Genomic DNA, 6,305 nt, shown 5'->3' on the forward strand with positions numbered 1-6,305 from the left:
ATCAAACAACGGATAATAAAATCGGATGCAAACGAACGTAAAATGGACTGCAAACAGACACCAACAAACTTTGGATCATCCAGAAGATCATCTTAGTTCGTCACCGCACAAGTTCTCAAAGTTGTACAACTAAAAACCATATAAATATATGCGGAGGGGGGCAAGATCACCACTTCCTCGCCGGCGCAGCTATAGACGTCCGCGGCTCGTGGAGAGTCTTGGTCATCATTGGTGAAGTTGTAGTTGTCGTCGTTGTTGTCATCGTTGTCGCCATCGGAGTCAGAGAAGACGATGAGCCCCCTCATCCAACAGACCGCCCTGTCCTGCTCCTGCTTCAACTTGGGCACCCGAGCCACCTTCGTCGTTGCTTCCTTCGCCTCGTGCTCTGACTGCTCAATATCAAGCAGAGCGCTTTGGTGTTCTTCCGTCCGAGGCGGCGAGCGTCCATCTCCGCTGTCATGAGGGATCGGCGGTACACCCAGCGAGGAGTTGTTCGTCCTCATCGGGCACCACATGCATCCCATGGCGGCGGCGCGCGAACAGCTCCATCGTGTCCCTATCCCTTGCTCGTTGTCTCTCGTGTCGGGCGGCGAGTGCCTCTGATTCAAGAGTGCACGTGCAGGCTAGTGGCGCGGGCAATAGCACCCACCGTTCCTGGATGGAGGAGCGGCCGACAGGGGAAGGAGAGGGTGCGAGGACGATGCGAACTGCGTTATCCTGGCGGAGTTGTGCGTAGGTCAGGAGGGTCCACCTCCCGCGTTTGCGTTGCGCTGGTGCATGAGATGTGGCGATGCTCCTGATCCGGAGCTGCCGCATGTGTCCACCTTGGACCGCTCCAAGGTAATGTGGAGGGACATCTCCTCGTCGCAGTCAAGGTCGGAGCGAGAGTGGTTGTCGAAGATGGACATCAGAGTGGATGTGATCGGAATCGGAGGGCGAAAGGAGAGGGCAGAGCGAGAGACAGTGAGGTAGGGTTCGGACCGAAGCGTCTGGATTGATGTTTTTGTGGGACAATGGTGGGGTCGGTGATGGGTGATGTTTACTATGCAACTTTTGTGGGACATATATCAAGTGAATCAGTAGAATACCCCATTGTCACCACGGGTATCCACATGCAAGACATACATGAAGTGTTCTCAAATCCAATATTCAATCCAACATAATGAGGTCTCAAAGGGAAAGAATCAATTCATCACAACAAGATAACAAGGAAAGAATACTATATGATCCAACTATATTAACAAAGTCTGTGGTACATCAAGATCATGACATCTGAAGAACACGAGAGAGAGAGAGATTCAACACATAGCTACTGGTACATACCCTCAGCTCCGAGGGTGAACTACTCCCTCCTCGTCATGGCCACCGCCAGGATGTCAAAGATGGCCATCAGAGAAGATTTCCCCTTCGGCAAGGTACTAGAAAGGCTCCGGATGGGTTTTTCATCGATGCATAGAGTTGCGGCGGAGGAGCGGTAGTTCTTCATTTATTTTTGAGGGTTTTGGTATATATAGGACTTTTAGTGTTGGAATCATGACAAATGGAGTCATGTGGGCCCCACAAGCCATCAGGGAGTGCCCAGGGCGGTGGGCGCGCCCTGTTGGCTTGTGGACCAGTATTTCTCCGGTGGTTTTTCGCTCCAGTATTTCTAATTTTCTTAAGAAAAAATCATAAAAAAAGTTTCGGATGATTATGGGAACTTTTATTTTCTGCACAAAAACAACACCAGGTAATTCTACTGAAAACAATGTTAGTGCGGGTTAGTTCTAAATAAATCATATAAAGTGCATCAAAACCATATAAAAGTTCTGAATTCATAAATTGTCGATATATATTGGAGACATGTCAATGGGCTGCTACTTCTAAAATGTGTTAGGTTTTCTCCGAAGAGAAGGGAAGATGCAACACAATAAAGATAAGCATTTCCCTTAGTGAGAACCAAGGTTATCAAACCAATAGAAGAATCATGCAAATCCCCTTTAACAACATGTAAACACACAGAATCAAACACTTGCACCCAACAAGGGCAAGAGGGTTGTCAAGCCCCTTGAACTCATTACTTGCAAGGATTAAATATTGGTAGATAGATAATAGAAATACATAAAAGTAAATAACAATAAATAAATTACAGCATAGTGTTTTTTAAGTTTTCATAAATATGTTTAAGTAGACCCAGGAGTCATACATTTCGCTAGAGGCTTCTTTCTTGAACATAGCATACAGTGGATAATCAAATTACTATTAGGCAATTGACACAGCGCATAGTTATGGCATGTTATTCATGGCAATAATCATGTATATAGGCATCATGCTCATAAACAAGTAGACCGACTCCTGCCTGCATCCACTACTATTACTCCATTCATCGACCGCTATCCAACATGCATCTAGAGTATTAAGTATGAAAGTGAGTCATTCTTAGAACAAGATGACATGATGTAGAGAAAGTAAGAGAAACAACATGTTCCGACCCCATCATTTTATCCTTAATGTCAGCAATACAATATGTGTCATGTCCCTTTATATCACAGGGATTGAGCTCCGCAAGATTGAAACCATCACAATGCACCACTCCCACTGAAGATAAATCAATCTGGTAGACCAAACCAAACCGATAAATCGGAGAGAAATAAGAAGCTATAAAAATCATGCATAAAAGAATTCAAAGAAAACTCGATTTATATTCATAAATAATCTGATCATAAACCCACAAATCATCGGATCCCAACAAACACACCGCAAAGAAGGATTACATCGGATAGATCATCACGGGAGTCGTGGTGAACTTTGTATTGAAGATCAAAGAGAGAGAAGAAGTCGTCTAGGTACTAACTATATATGGACCCGTACATGTGTGATGCACTACTCACACAACACTGTGAAGGCAGCAAGGTTGATGTAGATGGAATCTGTGATCGATTCCCCCTCCGGCAGATCACCAAAAAAAGCCTCCAAATGGCCTCTCGTCGGAACATAAGCTTTTTGACAACGGAAAAATTGTTTCAGGTGGCTCTCTGTTGGTTTCCTGATTTTAGAGAATTTATGAAGGTTGAATTAGGTCATACGGAGCCACGAGTGGCCCACAAGGCATCAGGGCACGCCTACCCCCTGGGTGCGCCCTGTTGCCTTGCCATCTCCTCGTGTGTCTTCTGGTCTCCTTCGAAAGCTTTCAAGTCCTCTTTTGTCCAGAAAAAATAGTCAAAACTTTTCGTAGCATTTGGACTCTGTTTCATTCTGATTTCCTGGAAAACCAAAAACACGTCGAAAAGAGCAACTTGCACTAGGCACTGGGTTAATATGTTAGTTCCCAAAAATGATTAAAAATAGCATATAGTTGCATATAAAGTATCCAAGATTTGTAATATAATAGCATGGAACAATAAAAAATTATAGATACGTTGGAGACGTAGCATCATCTTCAAGCTTAATTCATGCTCGCCTTGAGTAGGTAAATTATAAAAACATATTATTTTAATATGACATGCTACCCAACATGTAATCTTTTTTAGATATGATCTTGAGAAACAATGAACTAATTGATATCAATGTAATAATATACATAAACATAAGAAGCATAATTATTCATATTCAAAATATACAATTCTTAAAGAATGTTAGTTGGGGATCGAGAGTGAGGATGAAAGGGTAAGTTTTTTTACTGCACCGAAAGTTGTTAAAACCGACCAGTGTTGGTGTGGGCTTAATGTGCCTAATGTGCAACGCCAACACAAAGCAAATAGCTATGGTGTTTGAATTTAGCCAACATCAGCACTATTTGAAAATATTAGCGCTGGCGTTGACGAGAAATGACGCGTCACGAACAAGAGTTGTGGCTAGCCATCTCTTCACTAGTGTATATTATTGGGTGAATGCATCATTTGCACAACTCTAGCTTTTACAACAGCAAAATCATGATGCCTCCCGCCTTCTATTAGTTCATGGCAAATAGTGTTGCACAGATCCCAAGAGAATGTAAGCTTGTTCTCATTTACCAAGTATGGATATGGTTGCCTGCTAATGCTTTTAGTCTCTTTCTGTAACGAAATGCTACTGAAATTTCGTAATTGTGTGACGACAACATTATATAATTTTTTACTTATTCGGCTATTAGCGTAAAGGTGCGAAACCGAATTATGAATACCTACAGTTGCATATGGTGCCGAAAAATTAATAGCACACGGTGTAGCATATGATGTCTGAGGTTAATTGACTGAATGACTAGTAGTAGCACGGCCAGTTCCCCATCCGTCGAAATGTTTGGATTAACATATTGCAAGTTAAATGTCGATGAATAAAAAGGTGAAACTCTTTGCTGAATGCAATTGAAAGTTCCTACATCAGATTATTCAACTTGATTAACCAAACTCATCATGTTATTCATCGGTAGAATTGTGGGGTTGCCGATGCATGAGGATTGAGATACATATGTTGCATGTTGCTAAAATTATAAGAACTTGAGGCATGGAGATTATTTTACATCAGCTCGTGCACATAATTAGATGCATGATTGATACAATTAGGGCTAGCCGATAGGTTATACTCATTAAGCGATCTACAAGCAGCATAAGAGGATTATTTACATCTACATAGGTGAATTGAGTATTCATACTACCGTTGTACATTGCAAACTCTTGATGACGATCTCTTCATAGCTAGAACGGGATGGAGACCGTTCAAAGCTTCGTCCCCGGTAGAGACGTCAGAAAGTGTGCCCTCACACAAACATGTCATCGTGTACCCTTGACACCGAGGGTGATGCACCGCAGCTCACGGCGAATGAGACCCGGCCAGAAGCATGGTATGCAAGCAATTCGTCAGATGCTTTTGTAAAACCAAAACCCCACAAGCATGGGAGGGACCCCGTCAAGGAGCACAACAGATATAGGTTGTCCTAGGTCGATCAGATCGCCCCTAAGGCCTTGCGGATCATTGCGCTTCAACATGAAGAATGAACGGACAATGAGGGGAAAGAAAAACAAGGGAGAAGAAAAAGTAAAGGTAAATGTGGTACATTTATTGTTTGATTGTGTGTTGTTCAATCAGCCGTCACATGTCTTCTACTTATGAGGTGATTGGACTTCCCGTACAACAAAAGGACTCCAGATCCCGTCCAAATCTTTTCAAAATTAACCAAACTTGGATTTAGATAAGCCGAAGACAACAGTCCGGTTTTTGGTTTACACTTGCCACCAACGTCCTCACATGAAGATGAGCCCAAAAGCAAATTCTAGGTTTCAAGGAAACGAAAAACAAATTATACGTTTCGACGAAACAAAAAACTTTTATGTTGAATGTTTATAGATTCAAGGCCATTTTCAGGGTCAAATATCTTGCCTAAAATAGGCAACAGTGGCGGTATCCATCAGACATCGGCCTTATGGGTGTATGATGTTGCGCGCCACTTTTTGCTCGTGATAGGGTCACAATGCACCGGCCCTCACTTTTGCATACGACCTTGAAATAATATGACTTTTTGCATACAACCTTAGAATAATATGATGTTTCGAGCAAAATCGATTATTTCGATAAGACAAAGACAATCAATATAGAAGATTTTCTCATATGAAGCACTCTTGAAGGCGTAATTGGTCGAATTGTACTCTCGATACAAAAATCTTAGTACTTTGAGTGCATTTTCAGCCCTTGGAATGAGATCGGGTGACAATGACTCAAATTTCAAAAATGTCCATGTCAGCAATACAGAACTTCTTCATATAGAGCACTTTTTTCATTTGAGGCAATCTTAATCATATTTCCTGCCAAAAATCTGGTATCAACAAATATATATTGCTTCTGAAGTTTTTAACCAGGCTGAAACTATAGAGCAGGAGAGCAGGAGAAAGACTAAAGGGGCAGTTCTTTTTGACGGCAGTAAAGATAAGTTGTCTCTCTGGCTTCAAAAATAAGCCAAATGGGGAGGAGGCGGCTTAATTTATAAGCTGCCAAAACAACTGGTCCTAAACTAAACTTTCTTCCGAAAATATATTCAATTAGTCTTTTTTTTTGTTGAAGAGTTATAAAATTCCATTGCAGGTAACTTCAATCACGACTTATGTCCATATATTACTCTTCATATCAATGATCCCATATCATCTTAACATTGACTTTTCCACCATAAGATGCTCATAGAATAAAGATGAGCGACTATCAAATAGACAATCCATCTATCTAACAAGTGACGAAGGATGCAAGCCAATAACTGAAATCTAGCAAGGGTCCCGAGCACATCTCAACCGGTTTACCCTCCTGAGTCATGACTGACAATTAGCATGACACGTCAGTGATTTTGAGCGCGTAGAGATCAC

This window comes from Hordeum vulgare, chromosome 3H (assembly GCF_904849725.1).
Source record: "Hordeum vulgare subsp. vulgare chromosome 3H, MorexV3_pseudomolecules_assembly, whole genome shotgun sequence".
Lineage (NCBI taxonomy): Eukaryota > Viridiplantae > Streptophyta > Magnoliopsida > Poales > Poaceae > Hordeum > Hordeum vulgare.